The sequence below is a fragment of the Lycorma delicatula genome, chromosome 3, assembly GCF_047948215.1.
Source record: "Lycorma delicatula isolate Av1 chromosome 3, ASM4794821v1, whole genome shotgun sequence".
Classification (NCBI taxonomy): Eukaryota; Metazoa; Arthropoda; class Insecta; order Hemiptera; family Fulgoridae; genus Lycorma; species Lycorma delicatula.
In genome coordinates, this window is record NC_134457.1 from 193,715,293 (window position 1) to 193,733,117 (window position 17,825).

General features: G+C 32.5%; 1 protein-coding gene across 1 annotated transcript in view; it reads left to right on the top strand.

Annotated features, from left to right (window-relative positions):
* PDZ-GEF (PDZ domain-containing guanine nucleotide exchange factor) overlaps positions 1 to 17,825 on the top strand; it is a 658,157-nt gene that overhangs the window by 103,943 nt on the left and 536,389 nt on the right. The gene's annotated exons all lie outside the window — the stretch shown is intronic.

The window sequence follows — 17,825 nt, forward strand, 5'->3', positions numbered from 1 at the left end:
ACTTATCTAGGTAAAGTTTTTTGACATCACTAACCATTGGCCCAGGGGATGGAAAAAATGGAGTTTAGAAGACAAATAAATCGTAACTCCCTTAATAGGCACAGTATCGAATCGGTTTAAAGCGGTCGTTAGTCATCTAAACATTACCTAAAACGTTTTTCGGAAATAATTTTTGATATGACCAACCTTTACGGCAAAGGATGACTAAAATATTGCTGGAATTGTTAGAAGATGGGGTTTGTCGTATGCTAACCATGTGAAACTTTTTTCACATGCAACCATTATCGTATTGAGTAAATTTGAAGTTTTTCTTAACTTTATGGTGGAATTTTTTTTCCCCGTTCTTAACACCGTTGAAATCTACCTCCGCCTTCCGGCGTACCGAAAGGGATTTTTTTTATGGAGTTTAATAATGGTAGTGAATTCTTATTATAGTTCTCACTAATCTTATATTATAGTTAAATCGGAAGGTATACGTGAAATATACTCAAGTTTGTAAATCGTAAGGTATACGGAAATATACTCAAGTTTGTAATCACAAACTTGGAGTATATTTTTATTTGAAAAATATTTGTGCGTGTAAAAAAGCTGTAATAAATCAACCTATTCCAGTAAACTAGAAATATATTATTTCTTTTGTGAGAAATGAATTTTCAAATTCCATGCCCACCGGGGGCTGGTCTAGTGGTAAAGTCGTAGTCGCTAATCACTTGTTTAACAGCTGATTTTCGAAGTGAAGGTTCTGAGTTTCAAATCCTAGATAGAGTTAGTTTCTTTTATGTGATTTGAATACTAGACAATGGATACCGGTGCGGTGGTTGGGGTTAAATTAACCACACGGCTCAGGAATGGTCGGCTGAGTCTATACAAGAGTACATCTTACATGTCATTCATATCATCCTCATCTTATTGGGCCATGGGGGAGATTTCTTATTGTTCACTGGTTGAATAGATTACGACTCCCGTTAAAGCCCATCAGGGCTAGGAACAGGGGGATGTGACGACCGGAAGCGTCACAAGGCGCTTCCCTAACGGGGGTGAGATGGTTGAACAGATTGCAACGTATAAAGATATTAAAGAAAATTTCACGACTGTTAAATAAATAACAGATTGAAATACTAAATAAATAAAAAGGCTGAATAAATAATTATTCATTATGAATAATCAGAAATTTCTTCGTATAAGTTAAACAAAGTTTCAAGTTTTTGTATAACATACAAAATAAAAACAAAGTTTCAATCTTTAATTTTCTTATTAAAATGCACATTTTAATTTAATTTTTAATGTTCGCTGAGAGCTATTAAAGTTAATTTTTACTTAATTAACCATAACTTAGCGTAAATATCTATACTCTTAAGAAAAAAAAAGTGTATTTTCTTTAATATAAAACCGTAAGTTTTATATTTGATCAAACAGACAACCGCCGACTTATAAAGAAGTTGAAAATGCACTTAAAGAACTTAAAAGTAATAATGCAAGCGGAGAAGAGCAAAAAGTTGCAGAAATTTGGAAAAATGCAGGAGAATCAGTTAAGAAATCTTTGCATAATTCTCTGGTTAAAATTTGGGAATCCGAAATACTTCCAGAAAATTGGACGGCAGCTATTTACATCCTTTACACAAAAAAGGCGACATGACAAATCCAGACAATTATCGTGGAATTTCGTTATTAGATTGTACGTATAAAATTTTATCTAGAATTATTTACAATAGCATTAAGGACCAACTAGAAAGCGAGCTAGGCGATTACCAAGGTGGTTTTCGGCCTTGGCGCAGTTGTCCAGATCATATTATTACTATGAAATTACTTATAGATATTTATAATAGAAAGCAAAAACAGATGATTATTTCTTTTTTGATTTCAAAAAGCTTACGATTGCATACGTAGGCCTTCGATGTTAATAATTCTGAGAAATTTCGGATTGGATCCTAAATTGGTAAATATGATCGGTTTAACACTGACAAATACAAAATCTAAAGTGAAGTTTCGTGGCGAATTTTCCCAACCTTTTTACATAAAATCCGGACTGAGACAAGGCGACGGACTTTCGCCTTTATTATTTAATTGTGCACTAGAATTTCTGATGCGCGAATGGTTTAAAATTAAACCAAAAAATATTCACATAGGATACAAAAGAGATAACTTAAATTTAAATTGCCTAGGATTTGCCGACGACTTAGCTTTATTAGCTAATAGTATCCCAGAAACCAGAATACAAATAACAAGTATAGAAGAACTTGCGAATAAAATTTTACTTAAAATTTCTTACGAAAAGACTAAAATGATGGCTATAGATCCTTTAGTTATTCATTCTGTGAATATTAATGGAAACAAAGTAGAAGTTGTAGTAAAATTTAAATATCTTGGAGAGATAACGAAAACAAATTTGGACTAAAAGACTTGAGAAATTATTTAAAGTGCTACAAGTAACCAAAAATACTTGCAGCAAAAAATCGCTCTCGATTAACACTAAAATTAGACATTACAAAACTGTGGTTAAACCAGTAATTACTTACGAGAGCGAGACTTTATTTAGATTAAATCAGAAAAATAGGAGTGAACCTTCGCTTAAAGTTGAACTCAGGATTCTTAGAACCTGCATAAACAAAAAATATAAACATGAAAATCAGTACAGATTATTGCCTAATAAATTTCTGTACGAAAACTTGGAATCCTTAATTGATACTATGAAAAAGAAGCGAATTTCTTTCTGTGCACACTTGTTAAGATTACCGCAGGATAGGATTACTAAGAGAATTATCGATCAATTTTGGTCTTTAAAAAATCCGCTTATGGATTTTTTCATAATCCGATTATGGATCAAAGAAATTAAAGAAGACATGCAAGAATTAAATTTGACTTACGAAGATTTACTTAATAAATTCGTAAAATTAAAATTTGTTATTAAAGATCCGAATACCAACTTTAAAGTAAGAACTTTTAATTATACAAAAAGGGTTTATTCAGAAGAGAATCGTAAAGCCAGTCATAATAAGCCAATCGTAAAGTCATTAAGAATGACTAAATATTGGGAGAAAGTAAAAGCTAAGAACGTAAAGGTCAAAAGATCGGCAAAAAAGACTTGAATTATTCTGACTAAAGTGGTCCTTTGCGGCCTTAAAAGTAAAAAAAACAAAAAAAAAAACCGGAAGTAATGATTGTTTCTTTAAAAGTCATACTACGCAAAATAATACTGTTATTTATTAGCCGGAAAATTTATTTAAACTTTCTTAATTTTTTCTATTACAACACGTTAATAAATTTTAGTTTCTAAGAAGTCTCCCGCGTACGATTTAGTTATTTTGTATGTCACTATGTAAGCTAGACCAGATATTTTCAAAAAGTTACTGAAATGTTTCTTTATATAAACTTTTCCAACTATCTATAACGTAGTCTATTCGTATCTTATTTAGTTCGAACTACTTCTCTGCCAGTGGGTTCTCTGGTCGCCGGGTATGGCGATGATCATTGCGGTTACCATTCTGCACGGCTTAGCTTCCCTTCTCCTGTCGTCTGATGACGCGGCGGGGCGGCATGTTCCGATTGATGCCGAAAGGTTGGTATCGGGCATGTCGCTGACAGGGATGGTTGTTTAGCCGGTCCTTGCTTGATCGACCTGGGTCGCTTTGGGTGGAACCCGACATAACCACCTTCAGGCGCGTTGTGGTATCTGCGAGCAGATTTTTTGACCTCCTCATACGTTATACAAAAAAAAAAGACTTCCAGTGATACATCCATCGCAGCGCCATCGCCACTTCTGGGAACACTCCTGTTAACTCTACTTTTTTACGCGTAGTCCAGTCTGATAATTTTCTTTAATATCTTCAATCCTCTTAAATCGTCTCTGCATCCTTTCAAGGAAGATTTTTAATTTTGGAAATGAGGAAGGTACGCGAGTTTGTGCTCATGCACAAGATTTATCATATTTTCGTAAAGAATTCGTGATAGGATATCCTATCGGTGTATTGCATTCTTCTATTTTTGAACGGTCAAATGATGATTAAAACATATATCATCAATACGTGCTGTATGAACGAAGTCATGCGACTTAAAGATTGTTTGAAACGCGTGTAATCATATGTCGAATGGCGACCATCCTTAAATCGTTTAATTTATCTTAACATGTAACTAAATATAATATTGTTCCATCGTTTGATGAATCTCCTTAAACGGTTTTCCAGTTTTAATGAAAATTTATTGTTGATTCGTCGCTCACGAATATCAACCATTTCACATATTATTAAAAATATTGCACGCATATCAACAAATAGGTATAAATCAGTGAATAATCACAGTAAACTAATGCGAACGAAAGCATAGTTAATCACGAAGGGCGCCACTATGTAGCATCTATCACACCGGGTAATGTTAAGACTACTATTGGCGCGTGATTTATAATGTTCAGAAATGTAATGGACTGATCTTGTATATATTACGTAGTAATTTTCTTAAACTAAAGTTTCTAGCGGTATTATAAACGTGATCGATGAATAAAGAAGAAAACTTCATATAAACATAGATTCGAAAACGCTTCGTTAGCGATTGTCGGCCGGCGAAAGATTTCACCCTAATTGAACATTTTGTTTCGTGTAATACCTAGTTAAAGTTTACCACATTTTGATTTTTTTTTAAAATAAAATTCTAGATTCTTACGTTTTTATTTCTGTGGTCTTTATTCATACCATTTTACTCAGAATTTAATTCTCTAGATGTCTTATTTAAAACTTTAACGTGTTTCTTAGTTATTTAACACTAAGATAATGTGTTTCCGACCCTTTTCTTTTCCTGTTTAGCCTCCGGTAATTGTCGTTCAAATAATACTCCAGAAGATGAATGAGGATGATATGTATGAATGTAAATGAAGTGTAGTCTTGTACAGTCTCAGTTCGACCATTACTGAGATGTGTGGTTAATTGAAACCCAACCACCAAAGAACAACGGTATCCACGATCTATTATTCAAATCCGTGTAAAAATAACTAACTTTAGTAGGACTTGAACGCTGGAACTCTTGACTTCCAAATCAGCTGACTGGGGAAGACGCGTTCACCATTAGATCAACCCGGTGGGTCGTGTTTTCGACCCTAAATCTTTTGTTACCATAAATTTCTAGACTGCTAAAATACAGTTTTGGGACCTATTTTTTTTTTCAGTCCCACAGGTCAGATTTCATATAAACCATTAAGTTTACCCCGTAATTTGGATCCCAAGAATTACAATCTGGTTTAATTTTACCGAAGGAGCAGAGATCAATATTGAGTACATACTTGTAAATCAGGAACATAATGCAACTATTTTAACTGTTTTTGTACATTTTACTTATCTTTTAAAGGTTTTTGTGACGTTCAATAGCTTATTTTTTTGTGCAAACAATTAAAATATCGGGTTACTTATCATAGATCTAAAGTGCAATTTTTTTTTATAATCAAGTGGTGATGATTCCTTTCGTTGTTATCACAGAATTTAAGTAAAAAAAATAATAATAAGGTGGATGGATCTTGTAATATTTAAGGAGAAAAAGATTCAAGTAGATCAGATTTTATTATAATGGTGAATAGAATATAATATATCTAATACGGGTGCTGTTACGTCAGTTAGCATTAGCAGCTTTAATATGAAACTTTTTTTCATGTTAATGTATCGGTTCAGTGGATTAACACCGTAGTAAAATATCATTAGATGTGGTTAAAAAAAATTAATTGTTCATTTACTTATGAATGGCATTAAATATTTCTCCTGCTCTGAGAAATCGAAGGAAATTAACGTAAACATGTAATTTATGCGTAATTGTAAATGCGCTTAAGCGTATACGTTCTCGTAGTTTTTTCTGGTTCAGTTATAACTCTTCTTTTTTTATGCTTTTTGATATCAATTTATGACAAAATTAATTAAAAATTTAAAAATTAAAATTTAAAAATTAAAATTTAAAAATTAAATTAAAAAATTTAAAAATTAAATGTAATGAAATGAAAATGCAGTTTTTAAATTCGTTATGCCGTTACTCACAGCACTTATACGCACGAGCGGAACTGAGCTTATATTACTTTTTATGTAACATGATCATCTGAAAAGCGTGATTCACTTGTTGTGATATGTGCGTTAAGTATTAACTAAACACTAAGTTCCTCCTTTTTTTTTTTTTTTTAAAGAGAAATATAAGCAGTATCATGTTATCACAACTGTAAGAATAGGTTTTACTTCTTTTTCTTCTTTTGTCACTAAATAAAAAGAAAGAATATTATTTGAGGCATGAAAACAACACTGTTTACTTTTCCTGATTATTTATTCCAAATACCGATGCATAATTCCAGTTTTCGATACCAAAAATGTAATTAAGAAAGAGAGAGAGAGAGAGAACGACTTACACACAGGGATTTAAATTTTGCTCCAATTTGATTATTTTACATCGTATGAATTGAACTTTTTCCTAATTTTTTTTTTAGCTTATTATTTAAACTTAAATAGTTATATTTTATTAAAATAAAAAAAATAGATTAACATAAATAGTTGAAAAAAAAAAATTGTTCATTACTTACTAACCTGTTATTAATATTTGTTTTCTAGTTTTATTTTAGGTTAACTATTTTCTTTATAGTTACCTATTTCAATCATTTAGGCCTTGCCGATCGTGTAGTATATTTTTAACGAGAAAATTTTCAGTAATATTTTATTTTCCCTCAATTACGAACAGTTTTTCTTATTAATGCAAACAAAACTTCGATCCAACATTAGTATTGTTCGGGATTTTTTTTTTTAAAATACAAATTTGAAATAAATACTTAAAAAGTTTTTTTTTGTTATATTGGACACTAAACTATAAAAATAACATACGTTGCAAACCCGGACGCAAACGATATATTCAGACTCCCAAAAATGTATGTTGTTCGCAAGCACGTAGCTAGGAAATTTTTTTGGAGGGGGCTAAGGTGGCTGATGTTGATGATAAAGTAATAATAATGAAAATCATTTTATATTGAAACGGTTTATTATCTTTATTGTTTTGTATTTGAAAAATACAAAACATATGCTTAGATTTAATAAGACATTTACTACGAAAATAAGAATCATAATATTAGTATATAATTTTTTTCATAATCCACATTTATATTTCAGACTCACACATTTACACTCTAATAAAAGTAATGAATTATTAGAAAGCTATTTGTCGATCTTTCCTTCTCGCCATAATATCTAAAACTTAGGATTAATAAAATAAATTAATATCTAACATAAGGATTAATAGTAATAATGTGCACTGACAAACCAACTTAACCTTCCATCCCCTGACTTATTACACGGAATCATATTGACTATTCATTGTGGAGAAAAACGTTCATCAGTGTATGTTGTTACCGGAAGAGTCGCTAAAACTTGCAGGAGTTAATGGATATTCGGCCAATATTCTTTATTGCAGCAATCCAATACTATCACTCCTAGATAGCATTTTAAATTTAATGACTATCTCCTCGCATCAAATAAGAATACTCCGCTTGGAGGAGAGATTCAGAACATTTATTATCATAATATATCGCTAAGATTTTTAGTTCATCCGCTTTTCCAGGTCTAGCTGAACCTGGCAAAAGAACTTGAAAACTTTTTGAAGATTCTTGGAACGCCGCCTAGCCGCCAACACATGTCTTTGAAATGCGTTAAGCAAGTGTTGCATTTCTGGGTTGCAGGAAATCTCCAGTAATCAATTATTTTTATTTGTATTTCGTCAAGAGTGAGCGCGGCGTTCACACGTCGAGTACGGCGTCATTCTTGCAGGGTAGAATAACGGCGGGTTAAGGTATATAGGAGGAAATTAATGACTAGGGAGATGATTATGTACCGATTTATCTCAAATTTTGTGATAATACTTTTGAGATGTTTTACGTTACTAAAATGTTAAAAATCGATTTTTTTGATCCAACTTACTAGATTTAACCCCTGAATGATAAAGTCTAATAATTGTCAATTTCGGCGGTGGCTATAGCTCCCTTAGCCCCCCGCTCGCTACGTGCGTGGTTTGGTTTGCTTGGCATTTCTCCAGCCACCACCCCATTCGATCGCCCTAAAGCATAAGACCGAATGTCTGTGCCATAAACGGTAATTGAGCCTCGAACAGTTTAGCGACCAGTGCATTGCTCTTAGAGCTTACCTAACGGCGTGAGCGGACGAAGCGTGGTGCCATACACCACGGCTTACATGACCCAACCGCTCACTTATCATATATTTGCTAAAATGGGTAGGCGCATCCCGTCAACTACTTAAAATATATATGTCATCCATAATGAAATTTACTTTGTCTAGGCAGCAATTCGCTCCACGCCTAGATCACAGCAAGTACCTGTCCGCCATTTTATAGCGCTTGGAGCCATAATGATTGGCTGGTGATCAGCCATACTCAGGGTTAGCTTCCCACAGCAATGCGGAAGAGTCTCTTTCTCTTAAGCAAACTACGGATGCCGGTTGAACAAAGCAACCGCACCTAGGAACTCCCACACGGTCCGACAGTGCGGTTCTCGCCACATTGACTCCCCGCTTATGAGTGCCAATTTTCCCCTTGACATCTAAGTTCCAGGGTGGCCCGGTCTCTGGCCCTCCCAAGAGCAGGGCATACAAACATCAGGTGTTCATTTGACTGGACCTCCCTGCAGACGAACAGCTCATCAGCTGCCAGGCGGAACCGAAACAGATATTGGTTCAAATTAGCGTGGTTGGTGAGCACCCGGGCACCCGTTGCCCTGAAAAACGAACTCGAGGCATACCATCCCCCCAAATCCTTTATAAATTTATACAAGGATGTTCCCTTAGTCGTGGTGTCCCATTCCAGCTGCCATGCTTTCATCGCGAGGCTCTACAACCTCTTTCGCAGGCGAGAGTCGGGCAACTGAACGTAATTTAGATCCGGTGCATTGTGATCGCCGTTCCGCTCCGGTACTGGCCCGGCTCGAAACCGCATCCTAAATACCTCGGCCTCCCGGCCTCTTCGCAATCTCCTCATGGCTGCCCGAACTTTTACCACTAAATCGATTGGGAGACCCAGTACGGTGGTAGCCTCGTAGGAGGCTACGTGCGTGGTTGTCAGTATTGTGAATTCATCAGTATAATTTCCAACATTAAAAATTTGAGTATGATTTATAAGCTGTATTTCTTTTTAACTCTTCGCAATGCCCTTCAAAGTGAAGTTTTGACTTATTCAGAGTGATTTACAGAATTTAAAAGAATCTTTAGGATTTCAGTAGATAGACGATGGATTAACATTTACATAATTTGAATACGTAATTTTGAAATATGAGATTGTAATCTCTGAATATGTTAACAATTTTAATTTGATTGAATTTGTTTAAGTTTATAAGTAATAGTAATACTGATCTATTTTATTATTTTTAAAGCAAAACTTCTAAATATAAAAGACGATGTTTCATTATAATCACTTAAATGAATTTTTTGTTTTATATTTGTGAATAACACTGTTTATCAGGAACACTATCATTCTAAATTCTTAAATTTCGTAAATGCATTAATTATAAAAAGATTTAAATTATTCGCTTAAAATATAAGCGATTGAAAAGTAACAAATTAAATGATGTTATAACTAACAGGACAGAAGAATGTGCTAAACTGAAAATTAAGGAATTCTGCTCTTTACGCTATAACGTTACAAAGAAAAACTAAACAAAAGTATTCTACGAGTAAACTACATGAATACAAACAAAAGGATACATTCCGCAAATTGTTTTTATAGACCTGTGATTTCAAAGAATTTACAGTCTTTATTAAACTGTAAATAGTTAAATTATTTCAGTAGTTTTTTGTTGGATTTGAATTATCTCATTTTTCGTTTTTTTAAATTTTGTGAAATGGTATTAATTAATTTTATGAGAAATATTTAGTGATAATGTAATTTCATTAAACGAAAATAAATTAACTATTCTAAATTTTATTTGTCCTTCCGTATTTTATTCTTTTTTTTTTTTTTTGTCTGTTTATCTTCTCTATCTTTTCTCATTATGTCTAATAACCAATTAATAATATTTTTATAGTATAATAATAAAAGTCATACTTCATAAATAGTTTTCGTAATGTTTTTTATTTTGTTTGGAAGTAGTAGTTTGTAATTTCAACTAGATTTGTGTATTGTTCTGTGTAAGATAATTGATATTTAGGCTGTAATTGAAACATCAGTTACGAATATTGAATTATTGTTTCAATTAGACAATATTGAAATTAGATCCATTCCGGTAATTTTATGATATTTAATTAGACTACATAAATTGAACATTGCTTCATTTTAAGTAGTGAATATTTCTGTATAATCGTCATTAATGTAATTAAAAAATCTATGTTTTAACGTGTGAAAAAATGCCACGCCTGACCGGGATTCAAATCCTGATGAAAGGCCGAGACGCTACCACTCCGCCACAGCGGTTTGATTTGAAATTTTTAAATTCTTTGCTTCTGTGTGTATTGAGTAAAATTATGTTTTCTCATCGTTATATATTTTAATACATTAATCTGTGGTTTGTTTTTAACTAACAAATCCGGTTGTGAGAGACTTGACCACAAGTTATTCTTGGAAATGGGATAACCTTTTCCTTGGAAATGTTACTAGGGGAAACGAGGAGTAAAATGAAATTTCCCATTCCCGTCAGCACTGAGCGGATTATATTATTACACATTAATATGCCAAAAGCATCGAAATGCAGGTTATATCCAGGCTTCTCAGTGACTTTTGATTACTAATATTTAAATTCAAAAAAAATATTAATGGGTTTTCCTTTTGGCATGTAAAAGCAAACTGTTATTATACATAAATAATTTAATACAACGTCGTTTTGTTGTACAACATATTATAACTCTATTAAGATTATCCTACAAATACTGAAGGAGTAACAGGCTGAAATTGAAATTAATTGTACAGGAAGAAATAAGAGAAACATTATCACATGATGTTGTGTGGTCCGTAGAAACCATACAGCTGTAGAATGTGTTGAGGAATTCATTTTGAATAAATTTTCACAAAATTAGCTTGATACTACAGTTTGGATTCCATTGAAAAAAATCCCTTTTGGCACGCGGAAGCGGAGGTAGATTTCACCGGTATTAAGTAGGGGGATAAAAAAAATGTCCACCTTTAAGTTTACAAAATCTTCAAATTTACTCAATACGACAATGGTTGCATTTGAAAAAAAATTTCACATGTTTAGTATACGACAACCCCATCTTCTTACAATTCCAGCAACGTTTTGATCATCCCTTGCAATAAGGGTTGGTCATATCAAAAATTGTTTAAACAAAAGTTTTAAGCATTGTTTAGATTACTAACCACCACTTTAAACCGATTCGATAATGTGCCTATTAAGGGAGGTATGGTTTTTTTTCATCGAAACCCCATTTTTTCCACCCCCTGAACCAGTGATTAGTGATATCAAAAAATTTTACTTACATAAGTGTTAGACCCTTATCGAAAGAAATATCGTTGTAACTTTCTTATTAAGTAAAATATCAAATTCGGTTATTTTTTTCGAAAAAGCCCTTCCCATTTCCACTCCCATGGTCCGATTTTGCTTGCCCATTAACGAACACGACCGAGATTTTGGGTCGTTATATTTTATGTATCAATTTGAAAGTGACGCGCAAAATTACGGCAGTTATTGTGTCCACAAGAATTTGAAAAAAAAATATATATATATATAAACTTTTGTTCTGACGGTTGTTTTGGGGTCTGGGGGATGTGAAACGCGAAGATATGTCGAAATTTTCCGTAAGTCGAATCATGGTAGCCATTACAATGGGTAGCTTTCTTATGAAATCTATCTAATAGTATAGTGGCTCATTCTAAAATGTAAAGACTTAAATAAAAAAGGCATTTGTAAGTTATTAAAATAAATACTTTATTTCCAAACTTTTCAGACACTTAAATTCTAGAGTAAATGCTGAAAGTGGCTGCCATTTTCATGAATACACTCTTCCACCCTTTTAACTGTGTTTCTTGCAACTGTTTTCAGAGTTTGCGGGTTGATATTTAAAACAGCTTGTTCAGTACTGACCTTCAATCGTTCAAGTGTTCGCAGTTTCTTGCTGCGAGCTTTTTCTTTGAGGTAACCCCCCAAAAAAATTAATCTAAATCTGGAGATCTTGCTAGCTAATATTACGATCATCAAAGAATTCGTTAACGAAGTCAGAAGTTGAATGTGCAATGTGATGTTGCACCGCCATGTTGTAGCCAGCAGTATTGCTCTTCCTCTTTAATAGTATAATGAATTACAACAAAATATTCTGATATCGTTCTGCAGTAACGGTGTACGTGAAGAAAAAAGGACTAATAATTTTTTTCTTGATATCGTACACCATACGCCCATCTTCTGCGGGTGCAGTTGTTTTCCGTGATACGCGTCGGGGTTTTCAGAACTCCAAATCCTACTGTGATGGCTGTTTACATAGCCCTCCAGATGAAACCACGCCTCGTCTGTGAAAAAATCGAGTCCATACCATGAATTCTCACACGCACGAATCGACAAAACCAGTGACAATATTATAGCCGTGTTTCTTTCTCCGGATCAAGACGTTGATGACTTGTTTGAATTCGATATGGTCATAAGTTTAATACTTTTGACGTCCAATGAACGGTTGATTTTGATAAATTAATTTCAGTTTGACAAGCGTTAAATTGTTTTTTTTTTTTTTTTTTTTTTTTTTTTTTTTTTTTTTTTTTTTTTTTTTTTTTTGGCGAGGCAGTTAATCGGTCTTTGATTTCAGCGACTGTGTCTGTATTCAACACTGTCGTCGATGTTTTTGTTCCTCGTTATTAACAGAACCTATCTCTCTAAATTTAGCCACTAACCTCAAAACCGATGTCTTGTTAGGTGCTGGTTTATCACAATACTTTAGGCAAAAAGATTCTTGCACTGTAACCACTGATCGTGTCCTAAAATACGACTCAAGAATAAAAACACTTTCGTCTTGTGAAAACACCATCTTCTCTCTCTAACAATGCACTGAGCGTTACGATCTCTTTGTTATGGATATTAGTAGTAGTCTACTGCGTCGGCGCCGCCGTGTTCACTTATTTGACGAGTCCATTCCAGAAAAACAGAGGAATTGGGCAGTAAATTCAAATTTTATCGAAGGCTAATTGGTGGGTTGCGTTTTAATTGGGACACCCTACCTTTTTTTTTTTTTTTTCAGTTATCAGTTAATCGACTGGTTTGGTTCTATTCTCTTTTCTTTTCTAATTTTTAATGCTAATTTTTAAGCCTACTTTCTCAGTTTTCTTTCCATATGGTCCAATCTTTGTTTTCCTCTATCCTTTTTGTTATCTACATATCTCTTCAACATCAAATTAATTAATAAACGTGGATGGTTTAATATATATCCTAATAATCTAGTACACAGATCTTGTTAAGATTCTGCCATACGTTACTCTCCTTTCCTATTCTTCTTAAGAGCTCATCATTTCAATTTTTACGGACCTACATTTTCAACAACTTCTTGTCAAACCGCATTCCAAATTTTTCTATTCTTTTCCTTTGTTTTTCATTAAAGAGAGGTTCATTTTAGACTACCATAAAGCATTCTGTTTAAAAAGATATTTTTAAGAATTTCTTTGAGATTTTTAGACCTGTACTTGATACTAGCAGATTTATTTTCTACATGAAAGCTCTCCTTGCTTTTTCCAATTTGCTTTTAATGTCAAATTTTTTCTTCAGTTCCTGTAATGCTTCTTGTATAAACAAGTTGAAAAGCAATAAGCACAGAAAACGTTGATATGTTTCTTTCTTAATCTTCTCCTCTTACAACTGATATCTGATTCTTGTACAGATAATAAGTCTTTTTTACCTATATTTAAGCCCAAATTTTTTTCATTTAAATAAGATAAATATTATCTTATTAATATTATGAAGTACAACAACCGTTAAATAATTTCTTAATAATTCTACAAAAATAAAAGCTGACGTAGAACTTTTCCGTCACGTAGCTTTTTTTTAAAGTGTGGGTTGTTTCTGAAGCACGGCTTACACACACAACTTAATTTAAAATATTTACCGTTTTATTTAAATATAATATTTTTTCGTTTATTTAATTCAATGATTCTAACGAAAGCGCGCGCGCATACCGTATTTTATTCGCACGGCTGTGGTTTTACTAGCGGCGACGGTTGGAACTAACTAAACTAATATAATTTCACAACTTACATACAACAAATTTCACTTGTTCGGTCGGCAGACTTGTGTAGCTGCTAAGGTTAACGCATCAGATTCAGAGTTGACCGGATACAGAGTTCGAGACCTGGCCAAACCGAGTAACCTTTTGACCCTTAAAATATTATTCATTTATTTAATTCTAATGCTCACCCGTAACGTCACAACGTAGCAGTAATTTACAGCATTTTTTAGGGTGGGGTGCGATTTTGCAAAAAAAAAAATTTTTTTGCAAATATGTTTTTTTAATTGTTAACAAATGCGCCTAAGAAGAATATGACCTTAATTAGGTGAAATCTCGAGATACTGAGGGTGACCTTGCTCTACACCTTCACCCCGTTGATCTTTTAAGTTGAAAATAAAATGGCATCAATATACAGAAGTAATCTGACCAAGTTTGGTCAAAGTCGGCCGGTAGTTCTGGAGATGTAAGGTAATTTAGAGGCCAACACCGAAAACACTCACGTTAATACGAACATTAATGCCCAGGGAATATCTAACCGGTTTTTTGGGTTCCTTAGGTGTAATAATATTACAAAAATTTTTAAAAACTTCCTTTATACTTTTTATTCATATTTTAATCAAATTATTATCGTGTATATATATGATTTTAATAAGCAGGTTAATTTGGATTGCAAAAGGAAACATCATATAATGAAATTTCTAGTATATTTATAAACTATCAAACAAATTTTCAATCAAACATTTACTATACAAATTAACGAAATAGTGAAGATTTTGATTATAGAAATAAAACTGTAAATTAACAAAACTTTTTTTTGTCGCTTATATACATTTTAAAAATTTACCCTCGTACGGGGGGATGTTTGCGGGTGGAATATTGTATTGTCACCCGACTTTAGTAACTATTTAAAATATCATTAATCGAAAATGTCAGGTATGTTATGTCAGGTATGTCATGTATGTTAAATTAAGGATGCAAGATTTGAGGACAAACACGATAAAAAAATTAGAAAAACATTGTGAGTTAAAATAAAACAAGTTATGTAGAATCGCTTAAAATTAATACCCTTAAGTAATTTATTTTTACTTTCCTGGTATCTGATCTCTAGAGCTTTGCTGCAAGAAGGAAAATATGGTAATCAGTCAAAAAATGGTATATGGGTTTTTCATTTCTCGATGTTTCATTACCTAGGGACTACAAAAAATTAAAAACGTGGGGAAATGTGTATGTTAGCGTGTTTAATAACTATTGACTTGATAAACAGATTTTGATAGAAAATTTTACAGAGAATCTCGTATGTGGGGCAATTTGTTGGTAAAGGTTTCTGGGGTCAATATCTCTTGATGGTAGGGTAGATAGTTCCTTTGAGGTCAGTTTTCTCAAATTTTTGCCAACATAACCCTATTTTATATTAGGTTTACATGCGTGCAGGATTATCTTATTATTTAAAAAAACAACATTTTCTCCAAAATTCCCCCTCTCCGAAAATCAAAAAACTATCTTTTTATTTATTGCATATTTTTCAGACTTTTTTTTTAATGTTGTCCTAGGCGTAGTAGTAGTGCAAAAAGCCAAAAAAAAAAATACTTTGAAGCAACATGGGTGGGGGGGGGAAGCCGATCAAAATTTAAAAATCTAAATTTTAATTTTAATTTTTTAGAACTTTTTTTTAATTTTATGTATTATTATTTTTCCATTATATAAGAATAAATAACTAAGCCAGCAAAGTATTACAACTTTATTGTCTGCTTTTTTCATTATTTAAGAAGGAAAAATTAATGTAATCGTGAATTAATGTAATTGTGTTCAAACAATTTTTAATATAAATTCACATGATTTTATTTCAATAAATTGAATTTTTTACTTGGTCTAATTTGGTTAATTTGAGGTTTCAGATAAATTTATTTACAAATAGATTCAGTAAAAGAAAAAAGAAACCGTAGTTATTAGATTTGTAAAGTTCTGGAACCTTTTTTTCATTTTTATAGCGTCCCATCACGTCTTTCTTTTCAAAGTATACAACTAGAAAAAGTTTGTATTGTTCTAGGTAATTACTTTAAAAGATTTACACACATATGTGTGTGATATATATATATATATATATATATATATACACACACCCATACACACACGCGCGTTTATATATATATATATATATATATATATATATATATATATGCGCGCGCGTACAACCATTATTAAATTGTTATATTGTACACATTGGACATCCTAAATAATGATTTATTTTAAATTTGATTAATTTTCATTTTCAAGAAATCTATTTTAACTATAATCTTCTATATACGTAAAAATGAATGTTTGTTTGTCCCATTTGTTTTGTTATACCATTCATCCGACTGCGATGAAACTTTGGTGAGTTGTGTGAACGGGGGTCGCAGGTTTCTGAATTAGTTTGGAGATCTGCTAGGTGGCGCTGGGGTCGAGATATTTGGAAAAATTGTATTTATGGTCCGATTTGGATATTCAGATAATATATATTAGTTACGTGAAAAGAAAAATTTTTGAAAAAACTATACCCGCTAAGTGGCGCCGGTGTCGAGATAAAACAAACAAATATACAACTTTTCTTTCTTCTACACATAATAAAGGCAGTGTTCGTATATGTGTCCGCTATAGACTAAAAGAAATACTGGACTGATTTACGCGCGGGTTTTTGAAAAATGGTCCGCGTTTTCCGGAGAAGGTTTAAAACTATTGAAATCTTTGATCTATCCAGAAGAAAGAAAGTTAGGGATATTTGAACTGATTGCTGTGTTTAGAAAGTAGTTTGAATTAAGTCCGATAGGTAGTGCTGTATTAACCCACCGGGTTGGTCTAGTGGTGAACGCGTCTTCCCAAATCAGCTGATTTTGAAGTCGAGAGTTCCAGCGTTCAAGTCCTAGTAATGTCAGTTATTCTTACACGGATTTGAATACTAGATCGTGGATACCGGTGTTCTTTGGTGGTTGTGTTCAATTAACCACACATCTCAGGAATGGTCGAACCGAGACTGTACAAGACTACACTTCATTTACACTCATACATATCATCCTCTGAAGTGTTATCTGAACGGTAGTTACCGGAGGCTAAACAGAAAAATAAAGAAGAAAAGGTAGTGATGAAGTGACAATTGGATTTATTTACCTTCTTATAAAGTGAAAGGTTAAATTTTGTGAAGTTCCGTAATGTTAAGTTTTTCAATGTTTTATCAAATTTTTAAATTGTATTAATTTATACTCAAATCTACCAATAGCGAAGCATTGTCGGGTCTAATATATATATATATATATATATATATATATATATATACTAGCGGACCCGACAGACGTTGTCCTGACGCGGTATTATTCTGTAATAAATGCAGAAATAAATATAAGTAACTTAATTAAGTTAAATTAGCAGGAATGTGTTCTAAATTTCATTAAAATGACTATTATTATGATATTATCAGTTTGTGATTGTTGTATTATTGTAATGGGTTTATTGATTAATTATGGTTAATATTTATTTTCACTAAATATTGAGATGTCCTATGAAAATTGAATTAAAAAATCGAAACGTCGTAAAATTAATAATTAGTGTAATTAATAAATTTTCATCCACATTACTACTAATTTTCACTTAACATCATTCTAAAAAAGTACCTCCTACATATTTTTTTTTTTATTTAATAAT